The sequence below is a fragment of the Rutidosis leptorrhynchoides genome, chromosome 5 (assembly GCF_046630445.1).
Source record: "Rutidosis leptorrhynchoides isolate AG116_Rl617_1_P2 chromosome 5, CSIRO_AGI_Rlap_v1, whole genome shotgun sequence".
In the NCBI taxonomy this organism is placed as follows: Eukaryota; Viridiplantae; Streptophyta; class Magnoliopsida; order Asterales; family Asteraceae; genus Rutidosis; species Rutidosis leptorrhynchoides.
In genome coordinates this window covers 272,555,917-272,568,600 of record NC_092337.1, presented here as the reverse complement: position 1 = coordinate 272,568,600, position 12,684 = coordinate 272,555,917, and the positions used below count along the sequence as shown (strand labels likewise).

The 12,684-nt window shown below is 34.1% G+C and overlaps 1 non-coding gene across 1 annotated transcript; it reads left to right on the top strand.

Annotated features, from left to right (window-relative positions):
- The first annotated feature begins 12,344 nt into the window (after positions 1-12,344).
- LOC139850953 (small nucleolar RNA R71) lies at positions 12,345-12,451 on the top strand. Its single transcript, XR_011760325.1, has one exon. It is a non-coding gene; the product is annotated as a small nucleolar RNA R71 (small nucleolar RNA).
- Positions 12,452-12,684: the final 233 nt, after the last annotated feature.

Here is a 12,684-nt window from a genome sequence, read left to right as displayed (position 1 = left end):
CAATAAATAAAAGTGCGATAATTAGAAGTGCAATTAAATATGAAAATAAAGGAATTATGCTTATTTAAACTTCCGTAATCATGATGTTTGACATGTTGATTTTTAGTTTCTTCCCATGGGTTATTTGTTCTTTGTCCTGGATTATTCAATATGTCTATATGGATTTGTCCATAATAGTCCATCAGTCATAAATATAAAGTGCGAAAGTCTTCGTCAAATTATTCTTATTCCCGAAGTCAAATATTCCAACTAATTGGGGACTTAAACTGTAACAAGGTTTTAATCCTTTGTTTAATAATTACACCAGGTTATCGACTACGTGTAACCCAAGGTTTTAATACTTTGTTATCAATTATGCCAAGTGTCCTTGTACATAATTTCACACCTGTTTTAATAAGTCTATTAATTATTAATCCATTCCCGTGTCCGGTTAAATGAACGATTATTCGTACATATAAATATCCCGCCCATCGTGTCCGATCGAGTGTATATATTGTTATTTCTAGGTACGTCCAATTGTAAATCTTTATATTAAAATTAACAAACTATCATTTAGTTAAACAAATATAAAGCCCATTAATAGCCCATATTGTAATTTCCACAAGTGTCATTCTTTTGTCCAAACCCCAATTATGGTACAAAGCTCAATTACCCAATTTTAATATTTTTAGCCCAACATCATGATTACTTCGGTATTAAATAAGCATAATAATAACTTAGCTACGAGACATTAATGTAAAAAGGTTGAACATAACTTACAATGATTAAAAATAGCGTAGCGTTACACGGATAGAATTTCGACTTACACCCTTACAACATTCGCTAACATACCCTTATTATTAGAAATTAAAATTAAAATTAAAATTATAATATAATATATATGTATATATCGTATGATAGAGAGAAAGAAAAATATGTGTGATGATCAACCAAAAACGCGAAATTTATAGGAATGTCAGCTGCTACAGGGGCTCATGCGATCGCATGAGCTTTGCTCCTCTAGGCCATGCAATCGCATGGCCAGCTGGGGAGGCTCACATGTATTCGTTTTTTAGTTTGCCGACGGTTTTTATAATATAATATAATATATATATTAATTTTAAGAATTAATTATATATTATATTATATTCATGTGCATAGTTGACTTGTAATTTTTAGTCTGTTGCATCGAGCGTTAAGAGTTGACTCTGGTCCCGGTTCCGGATTTTCGAACATCCTTGCGTATAATTTAATATCTTGTACTTTGCGTTTTGCTTCTTGTACTCTTGTAATTTTGAGACGTTTCTTAATACTAATTGGAACCACTTTGATTGTATTTTGTACTTTTGAGCTTTTTGGTCTTTTGCATCTTCAATTCGTCGAATCTGTCTTTTGTCTTCACCGTTTATTATTTAAACGAATATCACTTGTAAATAGAACAATTGCAACTAAAAACTTGTCTTTCTTGAGGGATAATGCTATGAAATATATGTTCGTTTTTAGCATTATCAAATATTCCCACACTTGAGCGTTGCTTGTCCTCAAGTAATATAGTCTTGAAATATACTAGAATCACTTCTTTATTCTTCACACTTTGTACATCAGTGATTTCTATACGGCGGTATAAACAATGGTAGTAACGATGTGGTTTACAGTCCCACATGACTATAAAAGTTTAGATCCATTAAGGAAATTGGATCTTTATGAAAACATTTGATCTTTTGAAAATTAAATCTAGCTTTTACCCTAGATAAGTTTTCTAGGATAACCCTTCACCGGTGTTTGCAAATTCTTTTTGTGGGTTTGGTGGGTTTCATATTTGAAATTTTTAGCTCAAAACTTAAGGTTTTGTGTCACCCACTTGCTAACCTTGTATTAGGAAAGCAACACGTCCAGTATACTTGCTCTGTATATTACCTTTTGATAAACTACCGTCCGGTTGTAAAGGAAGGCGTTGAACAAGCAACTATTAAGGCAATGTCCCCTGACATGCGGTTAAGTTTTTGGTCTATAACGTGTCGGATGCAATTACTATCCTTGGTAGGAGCAATAGTAAAGCTCACCCTTATAATTTTTCTTCGGTCTGGCACAAGGTCCTGTCTTTGACCATGCTATGCAACCACCGTTCTTACAGTTGACACCCAATTTGGTTCAGGTGACCTAATGAATTCCAGGTGAATTCCTAGGATTTTACGTTCAATGGTAATGAACGCATTGAAAATGAGTTTTCAAAAAATAAATCGGTTTGTAATTTTGATCAAAATATTTTCTCGTTCAAGCTCGAGTTTAGATATCATTGAATTCCATGAGTTTGTAATTCTCAATCTTTAAGGTCAATCTCAAGGATTGAGTAATATCAGTCTTAAAAGCTGATTTTTGATCATTAAGGAGATTATTCTTTCTAGGGATCTGATTCATTAGTCTTATCCAGCTAATTTGCACGGCGTCCTCCCCATTTTACAAGACAGATCCTCTCATGGTTAGGATAAGTCTGACCACTTGGCGACCCTGTTTAATTCTGAGGTCCGTGGATTTCCTGCTGATTTTAGTGATGACTTTTCTAGATTTTTCGTCAACCTACAGCTGGTCTGGACGACAACTTCATGACCTAAATCAAGAAGCGCGTGTTTTTTTCGGAAGACTTTACTTCCTTTTAATGATGGAATTGATTCATCTTGTAGATCCATATTTCTTTAAAATATATTACAGTAAATCGGGTAAAACTGATTAAAATCGTCCAAAACAAAAGTATCTTTAGTTATTTGTTACAAAAATATGTGACTTATGTTTTAAATAACTTGGTAAATTTTCTCACACTTGGCTTTTATTTTCTTTTATTTGCCTTTTTATTGTCCTCTATTCCATTTTAAATGAATTCAAACATTTTGGTTTGTTTCTCAATTTATGTCCTTTCCGAGGTAACAATAATTTCGGTGTTAACACCTAGTTTTATCGTTCATAAATACGTATAAACATGATTTTGAATTCATTTAATTGAAAATTTTGGAAATTTTACTAGAATTGGGTAGTCAGTATATAAGACTAGGGCTGTTCTTTATTATCAGAGAGCACTGGATTCTAATACAACTACTGCGTTACTAGTATTTTTAATGGTAACAAAGTGTATAAGTTAAAAATTTTAAAAATCCGAAAGAATTTAACCCCTTCCCACACTTAACATTTTGCAATGCCCTCATTTGCAAGAAATCAGTAACAATTTAAATAATTGAGGGTGATTAGCGTAGAAAAATAATTAAATTTTACCAAAGTTTCCAAACATATTGGCGTTTGATTGCTGAATGATAAATGGTGCACATCATTTGTTCATTCAGTCTTGTTGTTACATCACATTTATTTTTCATCTTGTCGTCAAAATTAGTAGCTTTTGCTGAACTTAATGTCAGTCTTTGAAAATGCGCTGTTTTACCCTGTTTTGTACAATTGACAATATACATACAATACAAATATAAACATGCATGATAATTTGAAATGGGACTTAAAATCCCACTTTCAAACTTTCAAATCCTAAATGGGAAATATTAGTACACAATATTAATAAAAATGATAAAAATTACACAAATATATCCAATAACATAAGTTTAAACATGAATAAGTAAAAAGATAAAAACATAAAAATCATAAAAATAACCAATGGAACCAAATCAGTCTGGATAGGTGTTCCAGTTCATCTCATCAGGTGGGTTCCATTGTTGGTTATAGGTGTTCTGATAGGCTTGGTTATAGTCATACCGGTTAAAGGGTGGTCGGATGTCGGGGTTGTGTGGTGAAAAATGAGCAGGTCGAGTAGGCACGTAATTATTTGGTACCTGATATGATAGCTGACTCATGATTTGGTGCTGATGAACTAACCAGCTATCGTGTTGGCGTCGCCTATAATCCTCGTATACTCGCTCGGAGTTCCACTGCTCATACATACTATGTCTGGCCGCGTTCGTCATTGCTTCCTCATCTATACGAACGTAGACGTCAAGAATAGCATCTCGAAAGACATCCCTAATGTCTTCCGCTTCCTCCATTTCCTCATCTGAGCCTCTCTCTACCCGAGGATGATTACCTTCATAGGGAACTACCTGGTTGCGTCTACTCTTCAATACCTTAGCACCCGCATAAACTCGCAATCCTATGGTCACATCCTGTTCTCTACAAACCTATAATGGAACCCCTTGGTTCCTATCAACACCTAAATACTCTCCAATGAGAGTAACAAAAATACCTCCTCCTATTATACTCCCGTCCTGCATTCCTTCTACCATTTTAGATAAATAAAAACCAACACAGTAAGGGATATTAACAAAGCTTCTCGGGTCTCGAATACACTTTAGGTAAAATAAATCATGTAAGGTCATTTTCTCCTTATTGTGACCTCTCTGTGTAATCGAGTTAGCCAAAAATCTACGAATTACACGAAGCTCGGCTTTGTTAATATGTAAGTAGGAGTGTTTTCCTCCCAGTGTAAAAACATTATAGTTTGACATACGCCTCCAAACGGCGTTCACGTCAAAATTCCTATCTACCCTTTCACCACGATAAATCAAATTCATACAATCGAGTAGTAGCAATTCACTAGTAGTGTAAATCTGTAATGCACTGGCCATGTCCATCATGGACATTCTGTACATCCTACCGCCAAGGATAAATCTAAGAAAACTTCTATCATCTAACCTATCTACATCTACATTTAATGCTATAGTACTCATCAGCTCAACAAACCATTCCTTATATACAGGTCTACGAATGGTGAAAAGACGTTCCCAATCTGTAAAAGAAGAACTGGCATATCTTTGAATCAAATGCTGTCTAACACGGTCAGCTAGATGGACCGTTTCCAAAGGATTCCAATCAATTACCCTCGGCACCTCTACCTCTTTTGTTACCAATTTAAATTTATTACTTTGATATGCCGGGTAATCTCTCCATCTTCTATCGAATCTCAGATTAGGATGCAACGTGTGTTCAGGAATTGTTGGGTATTCTACAGGTGGATTCATCGGAAATACTATGAATTCATTAACAAAGTGTAGCGGATCATAATAAGGTACATGTTGATCAGGCTGATGTTGTGGTTCCTGTTGTGGTACTTGTTCGGGTTCATATTGCATTTCTGGTTCTGGTTCTGGAGCTGGAGCAGGTTGTCTAGATGATGATGATCCTGAACCTCCAGTATCGGCTTTCTGCAAAACACATTAAACACAAAGTTTGTGCATCGAAATATGCATTAGTGTTAGCAAAATAACAACTAAAAACAATCACAATAACATGTTAAATCAAAATTAAACTTATACACATTTTCAGATTTTTACAATTCTATACTTTTTCAAATAAGCACATATGAAAATGTAGACAAAGTTCATAAGCATTTAACTCAAATAACATGTCAAAATAGTCATTACTAACAATTAAACAAGTCTCAAATGGCAATTATATCAAATTAATCAAGTTCATGAATTTTGCACCTAAAAAGTCCACTTTAATCCCCAAAAATCATATTTTGGATCAATGTTTGGATTATTTAACTACCTAAACATGTTACACTACTCAATTTAGCAATAATTCATGACAAAAATCAGCCCTAACCTGTTTATATCAAAAAGCCCCAAATTGCTCAAGAACACAAACCCTAGATTTCTAAAAATTTTGAAGTTTTTGGCTTCAAATCATGTTAAATACCATCAATCTAGGTTATACATGCATAAAATACTATTAATTTAACTCTAATTACACTAGAAATTAACAAAATCAAATTAGTTAAAATATAGCTCAAGAACACTAAAAATTAAATTTAAAGAGGTTTAGGGGTGAAATTGTTACCTTTCTTGATAAACTTCTGAACAATTTCATGATTAGAGCGAAAAATTTGACGAATTACGGTGAAAAATGGTGAATTTTAGAGAGGATATGTGTATGCGTTCGTGTGTGTGTGTGAAAAGTGTGGAGACAGAGAGCTCACTGGGTTTATGTTTCTGGCCAAAATTTCAGCCTCATGCGATCGCATGAGGTTGGAGTGTAAACCCCATGCGATCGCATGGGGTGCCGGGTACAGTACTTTTCCTTTTTTTTTAAATATAAAACCTTATAACTGTTTAAAACATTTAATTAATTAAATTCTAAAAAAATTTTATTTTAGGAGCGAGGGTGTTTCAGATCGTTGTCCTAGTCCGTCCCTCGACAAAAATTTTAAATTTGTCATTTTTAAGCGCTATTTTAAAAGCAAAGATTTTTGTATTTTTTAATGTTTTTGGCATACTTTAATTCAATAAGATTAAAAATAATGATAATAAAAGTTCTCGTCCCTCCCTCAGGTAAAACAATTTCGGTTCAAAGACCTAGTCTTCAACTCACGACGAATTTTAAAAATCATATTTTTAACTTAGCAAAATAAAGTAAATTTTTGTTTTTAATTTCAAACCAAACTTAAATTTAAGATGCATAAAATTAAAAATTCAAATTAATAAAATTTAAAAATTCACACTAAACTTATATTATATTTTTGTTTTTATACATACAAACTTATATTAAAAATATTAATTTTCCAAATATTTACAATTTTAAAGAAGTTTACAATATTAATTTAATATTTATATATTAATTTTAAAAACAAAGTAAAAATAAAATTAAAAATATTTTTGGTCTTTTATCCCACTTTAATCAATCAAATATTATCAAAAATATACGCCCCTCTTTTCGGTAAAGTAATTTTGATTTCATAACCTAGTTTAACTCATGACGAATTTTTGAAATATTTTGAGTTGATTGATTAAAGATATTTATACCTTAAGAATAAACGGTAAATTTCGCAGTGATGTAATAAATTTTTGTATGATATCAATAATTTCGGTTACGCATATCTAATTTTATCGAATACCAATTTAATACTTTATAGCGAACAAATTAGCGTTTATTATCAAAAGGTTAAAAATAAAAAATAAAAATAAAAACTGTACATACTTACCTATGAAATAGATTTCTTAGTGATATGCTCTAGCCCACTCATAAGATAGTCGGACTAATTGGTTTTCCATGGCTACATAGGCGTAACCTCGAGTATTCAACGTTTTTTCTTCTAAACATATGAACGGTCCGTCTCTGCATAGAGTAACAAATTTGGTATTGGAATATGTCTGATTCGTCGAGCATTTTCCTTCGTGTGACCATTTTCCGCATTTGTGACATCTTTCAAGGTGTCGTGCTTTCTTTTCGCTGCGGATTTTGATTTTCCTTTACCAAATTGTAACTTATTATTTTCGCATCTGGATTCTTTTCTTACTCCGTCCAATTTACCTCTGATTAATGATACTATTTCACTTGGAAGGGTGTCATTATTACATTTAGTGATCAAAGCGTGTAACATTAGACCATGGTTTAATTCACAAGAAGTCTTCATCTCGTAAAACCTAAAAAAAATAAAAATTCAGAATGGGAGGAGAAGACTAGTTCTTTAGGGTCTGCTAGGGAAAGACCATTCGGGTTCCATTCTCGGAAACTACACGAAAACAAAACATCTAACTCTAACAGAAATACATATTATCCTTTAAAGACTTGATTCTCCCCACACTTAGTTAGCTGTGGTGTCGAAATTGTGATTAACTTCGTTGTCAACTTCCATTGGACTATCTATGTAATGTTTAACTCTGTGACCATTAACCTTAAATTCAATCCCATTTGAATTTATTAATTCTACTGTTCCGTATGGGAAAACTCTTTTGACTATAAATGGTCCAGACCATCTTGATTTCAATTTTCCAGGAAATAGCTTGAATCGTGAATTGAAAAGAAGAACTCTGTCTCCTTCTTTAAATTCTTTTGAACTTCTGATTCTTTTATCATGCCATTTCTTCGTTCTTTCCTTATAGATTAACGAATTTTCGTATGCTTCATGTCTTAATTCTTCTAATTCGTTTAGTTGACTTAACCGTAGACGTCCAGCTTCATGTAAATCAAGATTACATGTCTTCAAAGCCCAAAATGCTTTGTGTTCAATTTCTACTGGAAGATGACATGCTTTTCCGTAGACGAGTCTAAAAGGTGTGGTTCCAATTGGAGTTTTGTAGGCTGTTCTAAAAGCCCAGAGTGCATCCTCCAATTTAATGGGCCATTCCTTCTGATTTGATCCTACGGTTTTCTCTAGAATACGTTTTAAAGCTCGGTTGGTATTTTCAACTTGTCCACTTGTTTGTGGATGATATGCGGTGGAGATTTTATGAGTTACTCCATATCTTTTAAGAACTTTCTCAAGTTGATTGTTACAAAAATGAGTACCCTGATCACTTATTAAAGCTTTCGGTGTTCCAAACCTTACAAAAAGACGTTATAAAAAGTTGACTACAACTCGTGCATCATTAGTTGGGAGAACTTGTGCTTCCGGCCATTTAGATACATAATCAATGGCAACGAGAATGTAGAGATTATTATGAGATTTTGGAAATGGACCCATACAGTCAATACCCCAAATGTCAAATACTTCACATACTTGAATGACATTTTGTGGCATTTCATCACGTTAACTTATTTTTCCGGCCCTTTGACATGCATAACAGGATTTGCAAAGAAGGTGAGCGTCTTTGAAAATTGTAGGCCAATAGAATCCAGCATCATAAACTTTTCTTGCTGTGAGTTGAGGCCCATAATGCCCTCCTGTTGGTCCTGTGTGACAATGGTTTAAGATTTTACTAGCTTCTTCTTCGAATACACATCGGCGTATTATTCCATCAGGACAACTTTTAAACAGATGTGGATCTTCCCAGAAATAGTGTTTTATATCACTAAAGAATTTCTTTCGTTTTTGGTACGACAATCCTTTTTCAAGGAATCCACATACTAAATAGTTTGCATAGTCTGCAAACCATGGAATTTCACTATAATCTATCTTCAATAGATATTCATCAGGAAAGTTGTCTTGTATGGCCGATTCATTTAGAACTTCTAATTCGGGATTTTCAAGACGAGAAAGATGATCAGCGGCGAGATTTTCTGCTCCCTTTTTATCTCGGATTTCAATATCGAACTCTTGTAAGAGTAAGATCCAACGGATTAATCGTGGTTTGGCATCTTGTTTCAAAAATAGGTATCTAAGAGCAGAATGGTCGGTATAGACCACCGTTTTAGCTAGAACCAGATATGATCGAAATTTGTCAAAAGCAAAGACAATAGCAAGGATTTCTTTTTCAGTAGTTGTGTAGTTCGTTTGTGCTCCTTGTAATGTCTTACTAGCATAATATATAGGTTGAAATCGATTTTCAATCTTTTGTCCTAAAACGGCTCCCGTTGCAAAATCACTTGCATCGCACATTAGTTCGAATGGTAGATTCCAATTTGGAGTTATTATGATCGGCGCATTAGTGAGTTTTTCTTTAAGAATATTAAAAGATTTGATACATTCATCTGAAAAGATAAATGGAGCATCCTTTTCTAGGAGTTTATTCATAGGAGTGGCAATTTTAGAAAAATCTTTTATAAAACGTCGGTAAAAACCGGCATGCCCTAGAAAACTCCTAACTCCTCTAACATTGGTGGGATGTGTAAGTTTAGCAATTACATCTACTTTAGCTCTATCCACTTCAATTTCTTCCTTTGAGATTTTATGTCCAAGAACGATGCCTTCTTTAACCATGAAATAGCATTTCTCCCAATTAAGTACTAGATTTGATTGTTCGCATCTAATAAGCATTCGTTCAAGATTAACTAGACATGATTCAAATGTATCACCGAAGACTGAAGAGTCATCCATGAAAACCTCCATGCATTCTTCTATCATGCCGTGAAAAATCGCCATCATGCACATTTGAAAGGTTGCAGGGGCATTGCAAAGTCCAAATGGCATGCGTTTGTAAGCAAAAGTACCATAAGGGCACGTGAATGTGGTATTCTCTTGGTACTCGGGTGCTATTGGAATTTGAAAATATCCAGAAAAACCATCAAGAAAACAATAGTAACTATTTCCGGCTAATCTTTCCAACATTTGATCAATAAAAGGTAAGGGAAAGTGATATTTTCTGGTGGCGTCATTTAATTTTCTATAATCAATACAAACACGCCATCCTGTTACAGTCCTAGTAGGAATAAGCTCATTTTTTTCATTTGTGATGATAGTCATGCCACCCTTCTTAGGCACGCATTGAACTGGGCTTACCCATGGACTATCAGAGATTGGATAAATTAAATCTGCATCAAGCAGTTTAATAATTTCTTTCTTAACAACATCTTGCATATTAGGATTTAGTCTTCGTTGGCGTTGCACAAACGTTTTATGACCTTCTTCCAAAAGGATTTTATGTGTGCAATACGAAGGACTTATTCCTTTAATATCATGAATCTTCCATGCAATGGCTGGTTTATGAGCTTTTAGCACAGAAATGAGTTCAGATTTTTCATTTTCAGTAAGAGAAGACGATATTATTACAGGTAATTCAGATTCACCATATAAATAAGCATATTCCAAATGGTTTGGAAGTGGCTTTAACTCTAATGTTGGTGGTTCTTCTATCGATGATTTATATCGATATCTTTCTTCTTATTTTAGCATTTGAATTTCTTCTGTTGTTGGTTCATATCCATTAGCCATAAGTGTAGCTAACATTTCAGTTTCATTAATTGGTTCAGTTCCTTCTCCTAAAGAACATTCTCCTGTTCCTTGTAATTCTGGAAATTCTTCTAACAATTCTGCATGTGATTCTATAGTTTGAATATAATAACATGTATCATCTGCAGATTGCGGTTGTTGCATGGCTCTATCAACTGAAAAGGTAACACTCTCGTCCTCTATACTTAGGGTCAGTTTCTTACCAAACACGTCTATTATTGCTTTGGCCGTGTTTAAGAATGGTCTTCCTAATATGAGAGGAACTCGAGAATCTTCTTCCATGTCCAGAATAACAAAATCTAATAAAAATACTAAAGTACCAACTTTAACTAGCATGATCTCCATTATCTCTCTAGGATATTTTACTAATCGATCGGCTAGTTGTATGCTTATTCGGGTTGGTTTCAATTCTCCAAGGTCTAGTTTAGCGTATAGTGAATACGGCATTAGATTTATACTAGCACCTAAGTCTGCCAATGCTTCTATTGAACTAAGACTACCCAGAAAACATGGAATTGTGAAACTTCCTGGATCTGATAATTTTTCTGGTATCTTATTTAACAGCACTGCAGAACAATTAGCATTCATAGTAACAGCCGAGAGTTCTTCCATTTTCTTTCTATTTGTGATTAGATCTTTCAGAAATTTAGCATATCTAGGCATTCCTGAAATCACATCAATGAAAGGAAGATTTACATTTATTTGTTTAAACATATCCAAGAATTTGGATTGCTCGGCTTCAAGTCTCTCTTTTCTCATTTTACTTGGGTAAGGAAGTGGTGGTTGGTATGGTTTAACATAAGGTTTATCCTTAACTGTGTTATCTTCATTAACCTTTTCAACTACCGGTTCTTTTTCCTTATCTTGTTCAGATTGTGGTTCTTGTGGAGTAGGAATAGCTTCGTCAGGAATTATAGGTATTTCAGGTGGGTTAAGTGTAATACCACTTCTTGTGGTAAAGGCTTTAGCTGTTTCATTCCGGGGGTTAGCATTTGTATCACTAGGTAGACTTCCCGGTTTTCTTTCACCTATTAACCTTGCTAGGTTACTTACTTCTTGTTCCAAATTTTGAATAGAAGCTTGTTGATTTCTAAATGCTTGAGCATTTTGTTCATTGGTTTGTTTCTGAGATGTGAAAAACTGTGTTTGAGATTCAACTAGTTTCATCATCATATCTTCTAAATTTGGCTTTTTATCATCGGTTTGTGGTGGTTTGTTTTGAAAATTAGGTCTTTGCTGATTGTAAGTATTATTGGATACTTGCTGATTGCTAGGACCTTGTTGGTTGTTGTATGGAACATTTTGGTTATAATTCTGATTTTGATTGTAGATCGGTCTTGGCGGTTAATAATTATTCTGATAATTATTTCCAGGCCTTTGGTTTATGTATGAAACATTCTCTCTTTGTTCCATTGTTAGTTCAATACTGAGACAATCTTTTGTCAAATGTGGTCCTCCACACTGCTCACAACTAATTCGTATTGAGTGGTTATCTTTAGTCATCTTTTCCATTCGTCTCTCGACAGCATCTATCTTTGCAGAAATGGAATCAAAGTCATGGCTAGAATCGGCTCTAGCTGCTTTAGATGATCTAATGATATCCTTCTCTTGATGCCACTCATGTGAGTGGGAAGCAGTGTTATCAATAATCTTATAGGCGTCAGTTTCGGTTTTCTTCATAATGGAACCACCAGCTGCTATATCTATGTCTTTTCTTGTAGTGATGTCGCATCCTTGGTAGAATATTTGTACTATTTGACAGGTGTCTAAACCATGTTGCGGACATCCTCTCAATAACTTTCCAAATCTTGTCCATGCCTCATATAGAGTTTCATTTGACTTCTGTGTGAACGTAACAATTTCTCCTTGAAGTCTTATAGCTTTAGATGCCGGAAAGAATTGTTTAAGAAATTTTTCAACTAAAACGTCCCATGTATCAATCGCCCCTTCAGGTAACGATTCCAACCAATCTTTGGCTTCTCCCTTTAAAGTCCAGGGAAATAACATGAGATATATCTGTTCATCCTCCACTTCTCTTATTTTAAATAGAGTGCAGATCCTATTAAAGGTACAAAGATGTTCATTTAGATCTTCCTTCGGTGCACCAC